The sequence below is a fragment of the Scatophagus argus genome, chromosome 23 (genome assembly GCF_020382885.2).
Source record: "Scatophagus argus isolate fScaArg1 chromosome 23, fScaArg1.pri, whole genome shotgun sequence".
Taxonomy (NCBI): Eukaryota; Metazoa; Chordata; class Actinopteri; family Scatophagidae; genus Scatophagus; species Scatophagus argus.
This window is the reverse complement of record NC_058515.1, coordinates 8,260,153-8,280,226: the sequence shown is the minus strand read 5'-3', so window position 1 is coordinate 8,280,226 and position 20,074 is coordinate 8,260,153. Positions and strand designations below refer to the sequence as shown.

At 41.4% G+C, this 20,074-nt stretch overlaps 1 protein-coding gene across 14 annotated transcripts in view; it reads right to left on the bottom strand.

Annotated features, from left to right (window-relative positions):
- The window catches only part of LOC124054617 (adhesion G protein-coupled receptor L3-like), a 198,641-nt gene that overhangs the window by 176,626 nt on the left and 1,941 nt on the right, over positions 1-20,074 (bottom strand). For 7 of the 14 annotated variants that reach the window (XM_046380817.1, XM_046380818.1, XM_046380813.1 and 4 more), the window contains exon 1: positions 17,740-18,548. The exons of 1 other annotated variant lie outside the window; for it this stretch is intronic. The gene's annotated coding sequence lies outside the window, so the exon portion shown is untranslated. Of the gene's footprint in view, positions 1-17,739; positions 18,550-20,074 lie in introns of those variants that run through there. 6 more of the 14 variants (XM_046380812.1, XM_046380810.1, XM_046380816.1 and 3 more) reach the window with 1 other exon arrangement.

The following is a 20,074-nucleotide window of genomic DNA, read 5'->3' as shown; positions in this document are numbered from 1 at the left end:
TATAACACACCATGACTTTCACCAAATGTAACTATTACACCTCTCACACGGAGAGGAAGAGTCTGCATGCATTAAGCGCGATAATCCCTGTGAAAAGGCGAGGGAGAACAATTCATGACCACGTCAAAGTGTGAAATACAAACAAGTCCCCTGTTCATTAAATCTAAACTGGACAAATGACGTTGCAACGTTATATTCGGTTTAAGTAATCATGACCAATCAGAGGCTGCTCATTCAAGGGGAGGAAAAATCTACCAACCCAAGTCTATGGGCAGCATTTATAATGCATGGGCAGCATCGCTACTCCCAAGGGTCACATTAAATTCAGGCAAGCTGATAACAATTGACTGAGGTTGCTGGCAACTGCAGGAAGATGATGTATACTTACATGTCTGCTTTCCCATTCTTTAGTCTCACTTTAATTCTCTGCCGCATCACCTTCTCAGCATCCACTTGTCTCGTGTTGTGGACTCTCCCTCTCTCTCCCTTTATTTATCATTATCTTTATATTTTTCCTTTAATCCCTGTTTCTGTCTCACACTCTGTGTCGGCATACCAATGAGAAGGGGGGTTGGGGGACGTAAAACACCGAACACAACAGTCCCTCCCCGGAAGACGTCCTTTTACACAGGCCCTAATTGGTCTTAATTGGAAAGGGATGAATCTTGGGATAGGAGTCTGTAGGTTAATATGTATTGTATGCATGAGTGTGTTCTTGTTTGTGTCTGTGGAAACATACAAAAGATAGGAGCGATGAACACACACACACACACACACAGCCTCCAGAATAATGCGTTCAGCTAATGTGGTACCTCACACCTCCGTTTTGAATTTTTATTCGTGGGTGTATGCAAGCTCATGTGTTTGAATATTTATGTAAATACTATGGTTTTGTAGTCCTCGGGCCCTAGATTGCCTCTTAAGCCAAAACGGGATTTATGTTATGACATGATCTCACCACCAATCCTAGCTCAGAGACGATTCTTAAAAGGCTTTATGTCTACGGCACCCAATGCTAAATGCATGAAATGTATCGTCAGAAATAAGCTGTCAAAATGCCATACATTCACATGGACATTTCCTGCACTCATGGGGCCATGGAGCTGTTTACCTTAGTGGGAGAATATCATTATGATAATCACACTTGTCATGCATGCATATTCCCACCACAATGACCAACCTTGCAGCAGAACATAAAAGTCAATAGAGGGGAAAATTGTATGGGTGACACTCGTGGGACTTGACACCATAGGTCCTTCATGAGGGTGCACGTATTGTGCATGTACAATCAGCCATTTAGCATTTTTCTGTGATGGTAATGCCACATGTAGAAGCACATTTGTTCTGTGATGGGTTACCAGCCAAGGCCATGGAGAGTCGCTCAGAGGGACAAACAGGATGTACTGTATGAGTGCAGCAAGACATCAAAAGAGAGGATTACCTTCAACGGGTCATGAGTTATATCAAAATGTGTCATGCCTCTAAAAATAATGTCCTTTTGAAACCAGGGCTGCAACTCATTTATTTGCAATCTTAATTAATCTATCTATCATTTTCCTGATAAATCAAGCAGGTGTTTAGTCCATAAAGAGACAATAGGAACAAATGCCAAGGTCTCAGGGAAAGAGGTACAATCTTGAAATTGTTTATATAAACTAAAAAATTGTTAATAACTGAAAGGGATTCGGTTTATAGTTACAGAAAACACAAAGAAAAGCTATAAATTCTCACACTGAAGAAAGCTCTAGCGTACTTATAGTGATTTAGGGTTGTAGCTAATAATTATTTTCATTATCGACAAATGCACCAATTATTTTGTCAAATAATGGGATGATGATTTGATCTATAAAAAAGCAATAACATAATGAAAAAAGGCCATAATGAACTTCCTACAACCCAAAGTGATATCTTTATTTTTCTTTTTTGCCCAAACAAAGGTCCAAGGAGCAAAGATATGAATTTTATTCTGAAGGGAGACAAAAAAAAAAAAAAAAAATATTTAAGAAGCTCTAGCCAGACTATTTTTGGCATATTTCATGAAAAATGACTTCAATAATTAATCAATAATCAAAACTACTGCAATTAGTTTTCTGTCAATCAACTCATCGATTAATCAGTTGTTGTTTTAGCTTTGACATGACATGTAGATTCTAATAATTATTACTGACTGACTTTCTCTCAGTCAGTTTTTGCATTCAAGTAAAATACACATATTTGCTGGATGGAAGGAAAGGACACTATGTCCCTCAGTGGTTAACCTCTCAACTCAAGAACAGAAAACCTGCAACTGATTGAAGCAGTGGATCAAGTTACAGCCAGTTTGCCTCTGAATCCTGTTTCCATGTGCGAGCCAGTGCACCTCAGCCAACCTTCTGTGCTCTTGCCCTCCCCACCCTGACAAATATGGAACTTGACCCTTTCTGAATTCTGAAGCCAACCTACACAATGAATATAACCTTAGCATAGGCGAGGTGTGTTTCCAATAAAGTCGGGTCTTTGGGTGTGTGCGTCGCAGTGGGAGAGAGAGGATGTATGCATGCTCTGTGTTTATGTGAAATTCAATTGTGTATGTCTCCGTGTATACGTGCCTGTGTCTTGGCAGAGTTCTGCGGCCACCACGTGTGTTTATTTGTTCATATATGGCTGATTTTAGGTGTGTGTATGTGTGTTTGTATGGGTGTGCAAGGGTTCAATAACCATGTGTGCGGCAGGGGGGCTCTGGAGTGTCTCAGCACCCAAGGCGCCAAGGACATGGCTTGACAGGTGTGTGCGGAGGACCTTAGAGGTCTGCAGAGCAGGAGCGGGCAACAGCACAATGTGCCCATTCAGGCCTGGAAGGAGACAACCGAGATATCGCAGGACCCCTGTGAGGAGGGGGCGGTCAACTGGGGGCATGTCAACCTCTCACCGTGACTACAAAGAAAGACATAACTATAACTGCATCAGCGCAGCAATGGGCAGTGTGACCCCATGCTGGGTAGCTGTCTACTGGTATGTGACTGATTTAGGCTGTCTAAAATTTCTAGTGTAGACAGATTGTGCTGAGATATCTTTGACCATTGAGGAAAGAAACTGGGTTTCATGTGGAACTACAGGTCTTAATAGAAGAAAAGTTGAGAATCGCAGTGGAAACGTGGAGCAGCCTGTTTTATTTTTCATTTATTCCCAGTATGTTCAAAATCAAAAATAAAAATACACTGTTTATATTTTTCATTTATCCCCCGCTATGTGCTAAATCTGCTTGAGGAAAGCTGAATGGAGAAAAAACACTTTTTTCCCCTATTCTGAATTCATCACCAATTTCCACCAGGCATTCTGGGAAAAAAAAAAACAAATGGAAATGGTCTGACTAATTTCCAATTTGGCATTCATTCCCCGTTTACATGAATGAACAAAGTGACCATTCAGGTGCGTCAAGTTTTTATTATCTCTGAAATTAATAACCGGCGGAGGAAAAAAGAAAACCTGGCAATTCAAGTAATTTAACGACTAAGACACGCACATGCAGAGTCACTGAATTATGGTTTCAAATCCAGTCCAATGCATATTAATGCACACACATACACACACATATATATATATATATATATATATATATATGTATATGTCAGATTCAAAACTCACATGACAAACCACTGTGCAACACATGCCAATGGCAGGATGTGACAGAAATGGCCATGTGTCTGGAAGAATTACTTGGCTGTGTGGTCCACATGTCCTTAACGTACATCTGATGAGAGCTTTTAAAACACATACAATGTCACCAGCGCTGCTATCCATGCAGAAAATAGGACAGCCATCCTTCAGCTCCGACATAAATCTGTGGGGGAGCAACACGCATCAGAGAGCAATATAGTACAGAACGAGTCTCTGCTGAAACCTAAAAGTAATTGAATCGAGGATGAATACAGACAGGGTAGGATGAGAGTTGAAGGAAAACATGTCGCCTGAATTTGATGCTCTGCGAGAGAATGCTTTCAGCAAATACGCAAGAAGAACAAGTCTGCTCAAAAGGGAAAAGCAAAAGATTATCACACAAGAAAGAAAACTTCAAAATAATCTGGAAAATCAAGAAGTTTTCTGTTTTTGCCATTGCTGTTGAAGCGAACAGCTTTTGTGGTTGTTCACTAACCCCAACCCCTCCGCACCTATTCTGGAAAAATTCCTCAACTACATTCAGTTCAACATATCCAGCATGAGCAAGATAACCTTAACCTACATGGGTTGTTGCCATGTACTACACAGTAGAGGTCTCTGCAGCAGCAACCCCTGAGTCCCAAGGCTATCTGCCCACTAAATCACATTTGCAGGGTCATATTAAACACGTTGCCCTGAGGAGTAAAAGCTCAGCAAAGAATGATAGGCATCTTTCTATCACCAAAAACCTGCACTGCATTTATTCCATGCAAGTGGCTGATGTGATAGCATGTTTCAATCGACTGCTTTCACGTGACAATGTGCACTGAGGAAACGTGTTCAATTATTCTTGGGTACAGCGAGAGATAAGGGCCATGTTCTCATCAGGTCACCTGCAATAAACAAATGTGACCAAACTGAATGGACGGGGAAAAGAAACAGTGGTTAGCCTTCAAAATGCATGGCCACAATGTTGAGGAAAAAATATGTTTACGCTTACAATGACAAGAAATGGCCTGTATAGAAAAAGAGAAATGAAATGCTTGGATGATCTACAGTAGGTGCATTTGCTGGTGGCAGAGAACAAGGTATGAATAACCTTTACAAGATGCGCTTAAAGCACCTGTAAAGCCCCCTAAATCACACCTATAATGTCAGACTGTCACCAGAAATGTTAACTTTTGTCATCTGAACTGGGATGTGGCTGTAATGCAAGGGGGGGAAAAAAAAACGGTGGGGTTGTGGTGGGAGAGAAGAGCAGAAACAATAATAACTGCAGGCAGCGGTGTGCTGTGGTTACCAATTCTCAAAGCTCAACTGAAAGGGGAGTTGCATGTTAATGGAAACCCATATCTTTGAAGCAGCTAGCATATTCTCAACATCCCCCCATCGGTAGCGTCTAATTGGGCACGTTGCAAGTATAACAAAAGCAGAGTCATTGGCCCAACTGTCAAATTTAGCCCAGTATCCAAGAATTATGTCCATATTAGATGCTTCCAAAGCTCACGATTTACATCCCATGACATTGTTCATTGGAACTGCAGGAAGTAGAGTAGCTTCCAAGTCGCGAAGCCAGACACAGATATGCAATAGACAATCGTCTTTTCATTAACTGTAATCCTTTCAAACCATAATAAAGCATTTCCCTAACCCCACAAACCCACTGATGTCATTCATGATTTATTTGCTATAACCACAGCCTTTCCCTAACCTTAACCATATGATAGCTGTAGAAAGTAAGAATTATTTGAATGCTGACATTGGACATATTCTGGAGTTTTGCAGAGTGGTCCAGTATTGATGTTGCCTGGCAGTAGGCTTTGTCTAATTTCCCAAATTTTCAGTTAGAGTTAGATGCAAGGAGGTCAGAGGTATCACTCTAACTGATACCTCTGACCTTGCCTTTTACTTGTTTTTACGGTGGATCAGCGGATCTAGGAATCAGGTAAGAGGAGTCAAATTAAATTTTAACTGGGCATAATAATTCATTCCAGCTATCCAGAGGAGGTAACGCAGACACTATAAATGGTGACAGTCAGTATATTTTCTGGTTTCTGTTACTTAGGTCACGTATAGGTCGGGCATGAGATTTTAGAATGAAGTTCAGAGGTCATGAGATTGGTTCAGCATATTTTGCATGCCATTAAAATTGTATATGGGAAATGGGTACGAAAACAAACTGTCGGTGCAGGGTAACAGACACAAGGAGACAGATGGCTGCCGGAGTGGGGTTTCTTATGCATGACGAATTGTCGCATCTGCTGGTGTGACTGTGCAAAGCTCGCGGTCAGGGGAAGTTCTCAAGAAAACCGGAGGAAGAGTCATCTGAAAACAAGAAAACAAAAGCCAGGCTGTCTGTTTTCAAAGCAGCTGATCTTTTTATAGTACAGTCATCTGCAGTAGCCGAGTCAGGCAGGAATCCTTTGGGGACCTGAGGGCAATCAAGGTGGCAGTCACTCTCCCGGTACCCAGGTGAGGTGACATTCTGCCATAATAAAGGCTTAAGCTTACTGGAAACAGCGTCTGAAATGGGCATAAATCCTTTGGGGAAAGCTGTAGAAAGAGCTCAAAGGATCCATCCACAGGCCTTGCCACACCTTGTCATCCAAGTTACAAAAATCCACACCGAATGTTGGCCAAAGTTTGTCAGATGTCAAAACAGATCACAAAAACCATCAAAACTCTATCAAGGTAAAGTGCTTGTGTGGCCTCTTTCCAAACCTGCCTGAGTTTCTTCTGAATCCAATGGCATTGTCTAATTAGATGAGCAGGATGGTTTGATACATGCTCTCATTGTATTAAAAATAAAGTCAAAACAAGAGCCATGGATGGAGCCACCTCCTCCCCCCACCTTGTTTGCCTGCAGTGCAGCGATAGGGAAGGTTACAGTCGTTTCTCCCTCTCTCCAGTGCATCCACAGATGCAGAGAAAAATCAATGCACAAAAAGCACTTCGTTCCTACTCAATTTCGTCCTTTACCACCAGTATAATTAAATGTGGCTACTATGGACTTTCCCATCCAAATTTCCCAATCAGCTGGAGGTGGCCTGCTCAAAGTCATTTGCGCTAAATTCAGGGGAAAAGACTTTTCTTAAGACTGACATGGCAACACATATGCAAGACAATGATTGTATGGAAGCTCGGGTTATTGACAAGCACTCTGTGGCAATTCAGCAGATTAGTGCATGCACTTTGTTTGCAGTGACAGGTAATGTACAGCAGGAAACAGCAAAGCCAACAAAGTAGGAAAAAGTGGTGAAGGCACTTAATTTAAGATGGGGGGGGCAACTGCATGAAGAGGCACAAAAACCAAACAAAATTTTCTTTTTAGACAAGTTGTTCAGCTCACTCAATTTGCATTTGTACCAAACCCACATGATGAGCATAAATCATTTTTTACACAGTCTTTCCCAAAAACCACAGCTGATAACACCAGCTGAGAGGGAGAAATTAGCAAATTACCTGTGTGTCATGGCTGCATCCAAGCTGCTGGACCAATTATTTCTGCGCTGCTGCAATTGTAAAGGCCTCTCCAGCTGCGTTTGACACAAAGCTGGCTTAGGGAAGCTTACTACTGACCAAAAACATAAACAAGATTACAGGAGCCTAACCTTTCACAGCACTCATGAGCGACAACAGAAAACCTGCTAAATGGACTCGCTATTGCTTTCGATATTGCTTTGCAAGAGACCGAAGTGATAAGCCACTGTGGAACAAAGCAATCCTTGTTGTCCATACTAATCAATAATGGGCTGTTCATTAGTAGAGACTGCATACAAAATTAACAGAAAAAGACAGAACAATGCCTTAAGAAAGAGGTGGCAGGCACAGGTGTAATGAACCTAGATTACAGCTTAACTCCAGCATTCCACTGATGACTTCCAAGGCAATAACTACACCTACCTTATTAATCATTATGGGCAGAAATTCCATAAAGGTTTGACCTACGCTGACCTGACTGAGCTCATTGTCTGGTGGCATGCTGCAGTTTCATATTTTCCATGTAGAACTAGCATGCTCCTGTATTAAGCTGTTTGCTCTAAGTCAGTCTGACTTTTAGCTACATTTATTATGTATGAGAGGGTGAAAGGGGTCCATGAGAAGATTATAAAAGCTTAACATTTTGATGAGATTAATCTAGCTCTCAATCTGTGCATGCATACAGTAGTGAACCAATTACAATGTGGCAGTCAAATAACAAATAACATTTATATCTCTGTGACCGTATGTTCTGAGCTTCTAGAGAACCGTAAAAATCAGCACATGAAAGCATGTCAAGTGTACCAGCAAGGTGCGGAAGCAGGGGATTGCAACTATCAATGCAGCCTCTGTCAGAAGATAAAGTATCACCATGGAGAACAGGAAGGGAGTGGATGTCAGTTGCCTGGAGAGGATGATCTGACAACTCAACTCCCACCGTCTGTCATTCTGTCCCCGAAATGATGTATGGATGTTATACGGCACCACTCACCCAGCAGAACCAGTCAATACAACCATGCAGAGGAATGCAACAGCGAGACAATGGGGGACTGTGACCCTCGTTATGGAATGACAAAACTCCACGAGGGTGGAGGGGAAATGAATGGGGCTCAAAATAAGTGTTTTTTTAATTCAATATCACAAGGTCAGCAGCCCTGTGGAGGCACTTGAATGATTAAATGTTGCAAAAATGTCTTTGCAAATGCTGGTAAAAACCAATTTAGATCTGGCCCCATCTGAGGCCAGAAACACTGGGATAAGTTTGGTTTACTGACAACAGTTCAGTAGATTTTTAAAATACAACAGACTTGATAATGGATAGAACAACAATGTATTGCACTTGTTTCCATCATTATCTCTGGTATTTATGCAGTCCACTAATCTTATCAAGAAAGAGACAGGCCGGAAATAAAAAAATAGAACCTGAACTACATAAACCAACATTCCACATTCAAAATGTAATGTGTTGCTGACACCCAAAAAGAAAAGAAAAGAAAAGTGAAAACTAATACATAAAAAAACATTAATATATCAACATACTGTGTAGGAGTACCAACTAACAACAAGATCAGCCTTACCGCTGAAGCTTGATCTTACTTGATCTAGATTTTTAACACCATTTTTAACTCTAAACAGTATTTCTGCTTGCAAACATTAGACCAAAAGTCTTTAAAGAAATACAGTCAATCAACTGATCTCCTTCCCTGTTACCACCTCAAGGTGTATTTACCATTGAAAGGAGGAAGGGCTCTGAAGATCAGCCAAAATTTTCCATATGTGAAGTTCGATCTAGCCCTTGAACCAAGGTGTCGTCCCTGTGTAGGGAGAGGAAGAGGCCCCCCGTTTTCTAGCTTGCCCATGGGGGGCTCTGTTCTTGCCTGCATGCCAGCACCGTTATCTGCTGCTTATTATTTGGCTGAATGAGCTGGAGTGGGGCTCACGGGGCTCGCTTCTGACATAATGACTGATTACAGTCTTGTGGCTTCCCTCTAAGAAATCCCACAGTTGCTACCATTGCGCCGCAGCATCACAAGCAAGACCAATGTACGAGCAGATGGGGAGGCAGGAATGGTTGGTGGTGCTTGGGGGGGGGGGGGGGGGGGGGGGGTCTTTTCCAGTGACAGCGTAACTGCTACCCAGTCCTCTAGTTGTCATGACTGACAGAGACGGCAGTGCACACCTGGGTCATCAACCTACTTGTCATCAGGCACCTTGTTAACAACTGCTTCTTTTAAATAAAAGGCTGAATTCTCTCTGTTTCCGATGCCAAATGCCAAAAGATGTGACTAAAAAAAGATCCATGTATTTTAATTCACACTTGAATATTAAGGAGCACATCTGAAACTCATCCTCCCTGCAGTAATGCAACACATACTAATGCATACAGACATTAAGCCCATTAGAAGTAATACGTGTCACATGAACCATCCATAATGCACAGCCTTATGAAGACACCATGCATCCTTATCCCTGAATGTGGTATACAGACGGATGCATGCAAGTGTGACAGCAATCTGAAAACAACGCAGAACAGACTCCGTCAACAGCTAACGTTTCCAAACAACAACAGAAGTCATTCTGTCAGCACTTTTCAAACGACAGCTTTCAAGCAGTCAATTAAGTTCAAGGTGAGGCAAAAATGTGTTGTCATTTAAACCGTTTTGCTCCACTGGGGCGGTGCATCAATTCAGTCATCTCCATTCCAGAGGTGACAAAGGGCTGGCAGGGAAGTTTGTATTTGCCAGTGGATACACAATTCTGTTGTCATTATACCAACCTGAGATAAAGCAGGGTAGCAAGGTGAACGAAGCGCCAAGATTTGAAATGCACAGTTCCCGGTGAACAGAGGCTCATGAAGTCATGAAGACAAGAACAAACAAGGGGCTACTCTTGAGCAGCCTGGTGACTGAGGCAGTCAGTCCTGACAGATCCCACCCCCGACTCCTGAATCCAATCCTATGCTATCGATTAGGAAAATCAATTTGGTCTAAGTCACAAGCACAGAGGGACATGTTGAAATTCTGCAATACATTTCGAAGTGGAATAAGATTCTGATCAACTCAATGAGCACAGCCTGATTTACTGCATGATAAAAATTCCTTCCCTTAATTAAGAAAAAGAGGAAACAACCTCAAGTATAAACCCTTCAATGTGGAGCTATCCACCTGTGTGAAAATACTTTAATTATCCGCCTGCAAAAATGTGTCTACCCTCTGTAAATGTTATCAAGTATGAATGGGGAAGTGGTATTTCAATTTAAAAAGATTCAGCAGGATATTGTAATCAACATCTCTGCAAGGCATTCAGGCTTTGTGTTCCATTACAAGCTCTTTTGAAGTGGAAGACTGAAAGTATGGTAGGATGAAAAAAAAAATGCTGTAATGGAATTTGCATCCAAACACAAAAGTAACACTATTAAAGCTTATGTTCTTCAGTGAACCGACATGTTTTGAAGATGTGAAACTACCCAGGAGGATGAATGGATTCCTCAACAGCTAGGACTCAAGGGGCGAGCCCATTTTCATTCCCATGGCGCCAAATAACGCCTTTTTGGCTAACCATGGGCCAACGTGACATCCAGATGCAGAGGGTACCCTTGTATGTCCGAATGAGACGCAGCACGCTTTAACGCACCTACATTGCAAACCCATCCATGTGAATATCTCTATTTATCTGTCATGTGAATGATGTCTAAAACAGAGGGTCTGGAACACACTTCTGTTTAAATGCAATAACAAAGAGCACCCGTGTTACTGAAGGAAAAATTAGTCTGGAAAATGGCAAAATGACTACAGAGAGACACAAAATGACAACAAAGGGACACAAAACAACCACAACAACGAGTCATTTGTAGTCATTTTGTGTCTCTTTCAGTCTTGTCTCCTGGTCCCATGTCTGTACCTAGAGAGTCATTATCGCATCTTCTCTCTGTGCTCAAGAGCTTTAGTGCCAAATAACATCCAAGTCATACAGCATATTGTTTCAACAGAACTGTTATAAAGGCTTCCAGGAAGTAACATTCCGTCAATCCTTTGTCTGATCTTGTTAATTTGATTCCTCTAACAGCACAAAATATGAATTTGTGACCATCTGGCATTTCCATACTAAGAATATTTCTCTTCTGTACTGCTTTATTGTAAGTTAAAGGTGCACTTTGTTATAACAGGTGTAAAATTGAGAGTGCAAAGTTGCTATGCGCAAATTTGCACCTGATATTTGCAGATACAGCAGCCTGTGAACAAGGAAGCTATCTTCATTTCTCTTTGCTGGCCAATTAGTTGTCAGATCAGGAGGTTCCAATGGTGTGGGGAGGAGTAAATACTAACCGTCATTTCCATTCATTTGTATGCAGCTGCAGGTGCACTACCTTATTATGTATTCAAGCCCAAACCTGCCTCCCAAACAGGCCATAAATTAACTTCTTTTAGAGCTTCGGTCTCAGAGAAGCATTGCATCTTTGTTTGAATCCTCTTCACTGATCCAAAGTTCACAAGGAAAAAGAAAAAATCCTCAGAATAAAGAAAAGCCATCAATATTGTTGCAAGAAACTTGGTGTCATACTGTAAAATGCACATAGACAAATGTATCAGATTTTACAGAGTAGTAAAGAGGTTGATGTACTGCAGCTCCATCAGACTTTGTCAGTTTGATAGCTTTTGGGTACATTTTAACACCACCAACAGGGTCGTAAGAGTGGCTTGGATTGCTTTAAATGCTAAGTTGACATTTTTGGGTCCATATCTGCACTCCAGGAGAGAATGTATCTTTTTCACTCACGGGCATTCAGTTTCCTTGGGCCAATTCTGTGGGGGCTAAGGTTAAAAAGCAGACTACTTTTTGGAATAGAGATATAATTGCCCAAAAACAACCCTTTCGTTGCTGTTTTCACCAAGTGAGGGACAACAGATGTTCTATCTATACTATTCACGAGTCCTGACACACTGCAGTGGGCCTTATCTGCAAGCAATGTTATTATAAGAATCATTGCTGAATGAATGCATATCCGCATATGGGCAAGCTGCTTAATTCTTTGCACTTATATCCCCTTGGCACATCCAGTCTTCGCATCTTTGCCTGCACAAGTCGTTGAGTGTTAAAGCGCAACTGCTAAGTGTTTTGACCCCCCTAGGGACAACTTAACTATGTGTCAAGTTAAAGGTGGAGGGGTGGCTTGCAGCTAGAAACTCCACTCTAAAACATGACAATTTTTTTTTAAAGCACGCTGTCACCGGTCACAGCAACATCTACTCTTGTGCTCAACAACGTACCAGCCTTGGAGGCCTTTATTAAAATTAAATGCCTAAATTAAAATTACGTGCCACTGGAATTCAACACACAGTCAAGGCTGAGTGTGTTCTGTGAATGTTAGCGGTAAAGAAAAAAAAAAAACAGCTTCTTAACTTCAACTGATTTCACGGTCAACCGATGAGCTTATCTCCTGCTGCTACACAATCTAACGTCCTCGCTTATGTCCACACTTGTTTGCCTGTTCATTGTCATGATTTCAAGTCAAAGACACAGTCAGTGAAACGTTTCCGTGACCTCACCCTATCCTCAACACGCCAGAGACTCACTGGAGCGGTATAAAATCCCTGCAAATCCGTTAGTGATTTAAAGGGGCTCATCAATACACCACACACCCCTTCTGTCTTATCCTAACTGGTTTTCTGGTTTTCTAACCAAAGAAGGGAGATGCACAGACTGCTGATTCTTACTCCTGTTCTTTTCGACGCCGCTGCCTCACACCGTGTTTTTGTGTGGATTCATAGAACATTCTTTATCAGAAAGAATTTATTATACTTGCAGAAGTATAATAAACACACACAAAATGATGCAAAACACTAAAATTCTCCCACAAAGAAGCTGTGCTCAAACCCTTGTAACATATATTCAATATTCAAAAAAAATACATGCTGCATCCATTGAAGAAACAGTTTTCTTTTAAAAGGAGTGCGAGCAACTCTTTTCTTTGACTTTTGCTCCCAAACACTGAGGTCACTCTTCACAGAGCCACACAGAATCAGGAAACTAATTGTCTGTTCTTTCCATCAGCACCAGCTGAAGTCTCCCTCTTAACTGTAACCCCCATTTCCTGCAGGGGGTTGTGAAAGCTTGTGTCAAAACCTTTGTGTCCGACCACTTTATGAGACAGGACAGCTAAAGTGTTGAGAGGCACAGACCTCGAGGACCTTTCCTCGGCCGCGTGCTTTCTTTTTTTTTTTATTTTCAGCTTTTGCTTTTCTTCTTTTGTGACATTCCTGGCAGAGAAGGGGCCCCAGCAGACCAACCTGTCTCACTCCTAACAGCATGATAGCTCCGGTCTTCGGGACCATACAAAAAGCAAGGGCCTCATTGTAGCAGCGGGTGAGATTTAGCCCAAAGGAAAGTGAATGCAGTACAGTAGGTGGCCTGCCTTGTATTTTTTTTTGCCACAGGTTTAAGTGTTACATCTCAAAAAACAAAAATTTCAAATACAGAACTCGTGCATACAACACAAAAATGTGCAAGTTTAGCCATTAAGGCTACCACAGCGTTACACTGGAGAATGAGCCACTTATTATTTAAAAATCACAGGGGAACAAAAAAAAATTTTTTTTTTCCAAAACATAAAAAGCATCATCCTCACTCTCTGAAGACGTTTCTGTGATGCTTAACATGTCAACATCCAGCCGTGGGGATAAACAATCACTCAACTGCAAAATAAGTTCTGAAATCCATCATTTAGACAGCCTGTGTGAAAAACCAGAAAACTCCTCTTCTTAGTGTGCTTGTGTTCTAACTCGTCAAGGATCTCACGCAGCGCTGCCTATGATAAGTTTAAAAAAAAAAAAAAAAATCTCTTGAGAGGAGTAATGTCATTTGCTGGGAGATTTAACATGCAGGTTTCTGTGTCAGGAATCTGTCGATGATGGGAACAAAACGACGGCCTTAAATTGCAAAAGCCCCAACAAAGATATTGAAGGCTTCCACAATCTATTTTTCAGGTGAATTGGACGGATTTAAGATATTTAGGTTTTTCAGTGTCCTCTTATTGTGTTTCCAAGCTTCCCACAACCTCCTTGACTGACAGATCTAAGTTACGTGAACAAACCAACAGAGTGACGGTTCTTCCTTGGGGGGATGCATTGTTAATAATGCACCTGAGTCATAGCTTGCGGCATGTTGGATGAGGAGCCAGTGCCAAAAAATAACAATCTTTCTGCTCATAGAGAAATTCATGGGCTATTTCACAAACATCACGATTTAGATTTTGGATCACGATTGCGATTAAATAGTACATGATACAATCTTTTGGCCAGATCGCCCACCTCTATCTGCCAGTGTTGTAATTCACAAAATAATGTGATGGCACTTTGTAAGATTAATGCCAGACAGCACTCCTATTGGCCCACAGTTAAAGTTGCACAAAGGTGAGGTCTGACAAAAAAAAACTAGGACTGCAACTATTACCTTCAGTAACCGGTTGATTATTTTCTTGACAATCGATTATTATTTTGGTCTACAAAACATTCCATGTGTTGGTCAAATCAACAGTCCAAAACCTAGAGATATTCACTTTATATTTAAGAGGTTGGAGAACATCATGAAGTAATCATTTTAGCTTTGTGGGAAACACATGCCATTGTTCTAGCTTCAGTTCAAGTGAATAGAAAAAGTCAGGATTTTACATTGCTTACAGCTGAAACCGGCGATGTTCTGAGTGAAAAGACTGTTGTGATCTGTATCCAATGAGACCATCATTTAAAAAAATGTCACTGATTTGCTACAACCTGACTGTAATCCCTGACTGCCAAAAAGGGTTCAAGTTTAATAAGAGGTGTTCTCATCTGTAGTCTACTTTTTTTTGTCTTAAAAACAGTAATTAATAAATAAATTCCCTCATTCAGTGAGAGAAATACAAACATCTGAAAAGTATGTGCAGCAGCGTCCCAGATAACTACACATAAAGCAGTGAGACAAAGATAGAAAAATGCATTGACGTGTTTGGGTGGAGTTGTTAGCATTACTTGGACAACAACACAGGGTTATGTGGGCAGCGTTAGGACAATCCAGGTCTCACCTAAGGGAGCACAGTGTCAGTTGACAAGTTTAAAGCTACAGTAGATGCCGTTCATCTAAAAAGAAAGAAAAAAAGAATCCAATTCATTGCATGTATCACAAAAGATGTTGAAAGTAAATGGGAAACGTGCGCCTGTGTGAGAGAAAGAATATTTTTTTCCAAATGCTACTCCTTGAAGAATGGTTATTCAAATTGATAAACCAGTAAAAGCCCTCACTGTATCTAATATGAGCCATAAAGCTTTACCCCACATAAGCTAACCTAATGAAGAAGAATCGGAGAGCCCATGTCTCCATTCATACCGCAATGACAAATTGGATTGCCCCTGGCTTGCAATCATGTCCAAAAAGGCAAAAAATCAAATCAAATAAATTGAACTGCCAGTGGTAAAAAAAAAAAGAGGAAAAAAAAAATCCACTGGCTGAAAAACTACACTACATCAACGAGGAGAAAAAAGGAGAACATCACAGAGAGTGGGGTTACTTCACAGGAACGACGCAAATGGCCAAATGAGGAAAGAGTAGGCTTCTCAATGAGGGCAGCAACTTAATCCATCCAGCGTACAACAGGGGAAAATCATTGCCAGAACAAAGCACTGAAACAAAAAAAAAAGAAAAAAAAAGAGAGAAAGATGCCTACAACGAGTCTTTGAGACAAAAGAAGGCAGTAAATCTCTTAAAAGTGCTCTAATGAATCCTAAATCTTAATTGTTTTTAAGTTTGATTTCATTTATCAAGTTCTGAAAGAAAAACAGAGGAAGCATTAAGCATCATTAACCAGAATGAAAAAATATTATGGCGCAATCATGAGAATGAAGACGATCAGTGAACATCCATTTCAGCGTGCTGTTTCCATGTTTATTTCCATCACTATGTGATTCTCTTCTCAAGATAACCAGTTCAGTCAGTGTGCAGCACCACGTCTCCTCTTTCACAAAACCGTTCCTACAACGGGCTGCAACATAACAACAGGTTCAAGAAAAGCAAGGGGAGCAATTATTTTATTTTCGTGCCGCCCTCCCATCAGGTATCACACCAGCTGCTGGATTCAGCTGCTGTAATGTTAAATAAAACCTAAATTATATCCCACAAGGAACGTTTAGCGCGATCAAAATGGATGAGACACACTGAAAACAAAGTGCAGGTTGACATAACCGTTTAGTCAGAAAGCATCAACTGTCCCCTTGAGTTTCCCCTGGAGAAGACAGTCAAGGTTTTCACTGTTGGTAGAGGAAACTGTGTGTGAGAGGAGTGTGTGTGTGTGTGTGTCACCTGCTTGAGGGCACTTCTACCAATCCAGATTATATGACAGATGGTACTGCAGTCCTGGCCATAATGAATGTAATTTTCAAATAAGGATACAAACAACAATCATGTCAATGATATTCTAAAATGGAGGAGAAAACACACACACACACACACCATTGAAGTCTCACATCTGTGGGACAATACGCCAACCCCCTGGATGAAAAACTGCTCATGAATGATCTCCAAGTGCACAGCTGTTATAATATTCAGGGTAAAATTCAACCGAGATCAAACCGTGAACTGGAAATGAAGGGCATCGTCGTGCAGTGATGAGAAAAAAACTTCAGATGCGACTCAAAGTGATAGGCTTGGCTACCTTTTCCGCCTTGATTTTGATGTTGAAAGACAGTGTGCCGTCCTCGCGTCAAAGCAGCGGCCCCTCGACTCCTCACTTCTCTCAGACACAGGACAGCATGTCTTTCTCGGCATGTGCAATAAATGATATGTGCTGTGCAGAGCTTTTCTGACAAAGGATATTCCACAAAAAAGCAGACTGACTGAAGGTTTATGGACAGTAATATATTTATATATATTACATAGCCAGTACCAATAACTTGATTATTTTATTCTTTACGCAAAATTCAACATTTCATTAAAAAAGGCAGATGCTTGCACCACTGGATCTATTCTCACACCCCACTATATTCTAAAGAACAAACTGCAACAGAAAACACAGGCCTGCATTGGTACATCTCTTAGTTCAAGCACCTTAGAGAGACACGCAGTTCATTCTTTGTCTTAGCTTCAGCCTACAGACGTAAGGAGGGCTTCATATTCAATTTAAACTGAAAAAGGAGAAGAAAGCTCCAATGAAAAGGCACTTTATAACGCACAAACTTCATTCACGGGTATGTATCCACATGCAACTTCTTTGCAAAGCCATTTTCACACCGGAGCACATTCTTTCAAGCATCGTGTGAATGGTACAAAAAAAAAAACGACCATTCACTAATCAACAAATCCCCAGATACATTAGATCCAGCCTTCTAACAGAAAGGATTAATTAGTCCGACAGGAAACTGAAATTTTCATATTGGCTATCAATATTTTCCGCGTTGACCGGCGCTGATTGCACCTGAACGCATCGATAGTTAAAGTAATTAAGAGTGAAGCGCATGTCAAAACTGACATTACAGGGCACATCAGCGTTGCTGCGGGGATTCATTCATGGGCATTATTATGGGATGGATCAGATAACAGTGGATAAGCGCACAAACAGAAGGACGTGCGCGTTCTGTGGAACAAAGTCACACTTACCGCGGATTTAGAAATGACTGGTGAAACACACAGCTCACGTCCTTCCATTCAAGGCGCCAGCGATAATTTCTCTCTGTACTGTCTTTCAGGCGTCGGGAACCGTCCTTACGCACTGTGTGCGAGGAATGGACTTGATTTTTTTTTAAAAAATAAAAATAAAAAAAAAACGGGAGTCGAGCAGTGAATGAGAGAGAGAGACAGCAAGGAATCCAAATAGTTGCCTCCTGTCGCTCCGTTCAATATCCTCGTAAAAACAAATCGCCTCGGTGTAATCTGCCGCGCGTCCAGAATCCGAGTCCCGGTGATGCCGCAGGAGAAAACAGCGGCTTCCCTCGCGTCGTATCCACGGTACTGTCCCCTTACATCCCTTTATGGCACAAGGCGTCCTTCTGAGCGGGGGCTACATCACGTCCTGAAAGCTGAAAAGGCGAAACGCCAGCAGCCCTCGCCACTCACGCACACAAACACAAACAAAAAAAGAGTATCCAAGGAGGGAAGAAAATGACAAGGACACACAGAGAGAGAGAGAGAGTCGGGAGGTCTGGTGAGAAAAGCTCCACAAGGAGCGAAAAGTGTCTAAGTTGTTTGGGTCTAAAAACTGAGCTCTCTGCGACTATGACAAACCAATTGTGCGCACAAGCTGGGAGTAATTCTGTATGGAGACCGAGGGTTTGGAGAGCCAGTGAAAGGTGAGAGGAAAAACTCGGATGTGGATTGCCGCTCTCGCGGTATACTCGGGCTCCACCTAGCAGCAAACGCTAGATAACATGCTGCAAACCAGAGCCTCTCCACCAGCACAACCGTAGCCCTTCTTGCCTGCGGCTGGCAAAGAGACCTATGTTATATTACATTCCGCCTGTGACTGCAATATTTATGCGAAATCCACTGCCTCTCTTTCTCTCTCTGTCTCTCTCAAAAGATTTCTTGAAAACTCAACTAGTATAAAAGCTGACCATCGACAGTTCAATCAAGGAAATGAACACTGAGTTCTCATTTGAGTTTAGTGAGTGACTAAGAATGCAAACGCTGTTTCCTCTAGGGGGGACATGTTTACTTGCAAGAAGACATATGCAGGACTTTTTTTTAACTGTATTCACTCCAAAAAAAGGAAGAAGAAGAAAGAAGAGAGTTCGTGGTGCTTTCACTTGCTTTACTCGTTCAAATCAATTTATACAAGAAGCTGTGGGAAGCACACGTTTTTAACCCAACACATCCACTGTCATTCTAGCTGCTGTCCTTTTGACTGCATTTGTAGCTGAAAATGCCACAAAGCATCAGCTAAGAAACGAAATTACAGCTAAATCTTGAGATACCACACCGTTTGACGAAAATGTGCCACACGAGGAACACAAGGGGAAAAAAAATCTGATGACCTTTGAACGCTGCACCAGCTGCACGCCTCCTGCAGGCGCCAGCCAGCTTTCAACCTCTCAATCATCCTATAGCCAATTAATCACTTTAATAATCCTAATTATAATCAAACAATAACGAGCAATCATCCAATCACTCACTCGGTGCTACACTAATGAGCCTATGCGAACACAGACCTGATAAAGTACTTTTATTTTTCTTCTTCTTTTTTTTTTTTTTGCACTTGTTTCCTGTGTAAGAAACACCTTGAACCCCTGAACGCACCGATGAAAAATAACCAGGCTTCCTGCTTTTGAAAAGATGCAGCGTTATCTCTGCCTGGCACTGCTTTCCATGCAATCCTCGATGCAAATGGATTTCTCCAGGTAGAGCACTGACCAAAGCTGCCAGCCATTACACTTACACAAACCAGGTAGCTTCAAAGCGATACCTTAAGTGCCATGCGATATACTGCTGCCATCTTGGCTGCATAAAATATTCAGGCACTACAAAATAGCAGTCTCCACATTAGCAGAAACATGAATGCTACACCAAATATTAGAGATGCAGATGCGTACAGACTAAAAGAATACAAGTTAGATTCGGATCAGTTCCTTTTTATCTTGTGAATAACACACTCTCAGTGATTAAAGTACAAACAGTTTTGCATGTCCTCCACTGAGAGGGAAAGCATTTCAAAAATATGGAAATGAAGGCGAGTGAGACTTAATCTATATCTAGTTTTAGTGCAGGAAAAGAAAATCATGAAAGTGATGGGAAACGTCCCTGAGCTTCGTGAGCGTATAACAGTTTGGTTTTTGAAAAATGGAAAAGGAAGGTGAGCTAAAACTCTTTTTTTTTTTTTTTAAATCAATGATTAGTGGTATTTCTATTAAATACGTGCAATTAGGAACTCTTAATCAAAGCTCTAAAATAGAAAAGGCTCTGATCTGACAACATTTTAGTAATGAATCACTAATCAGAC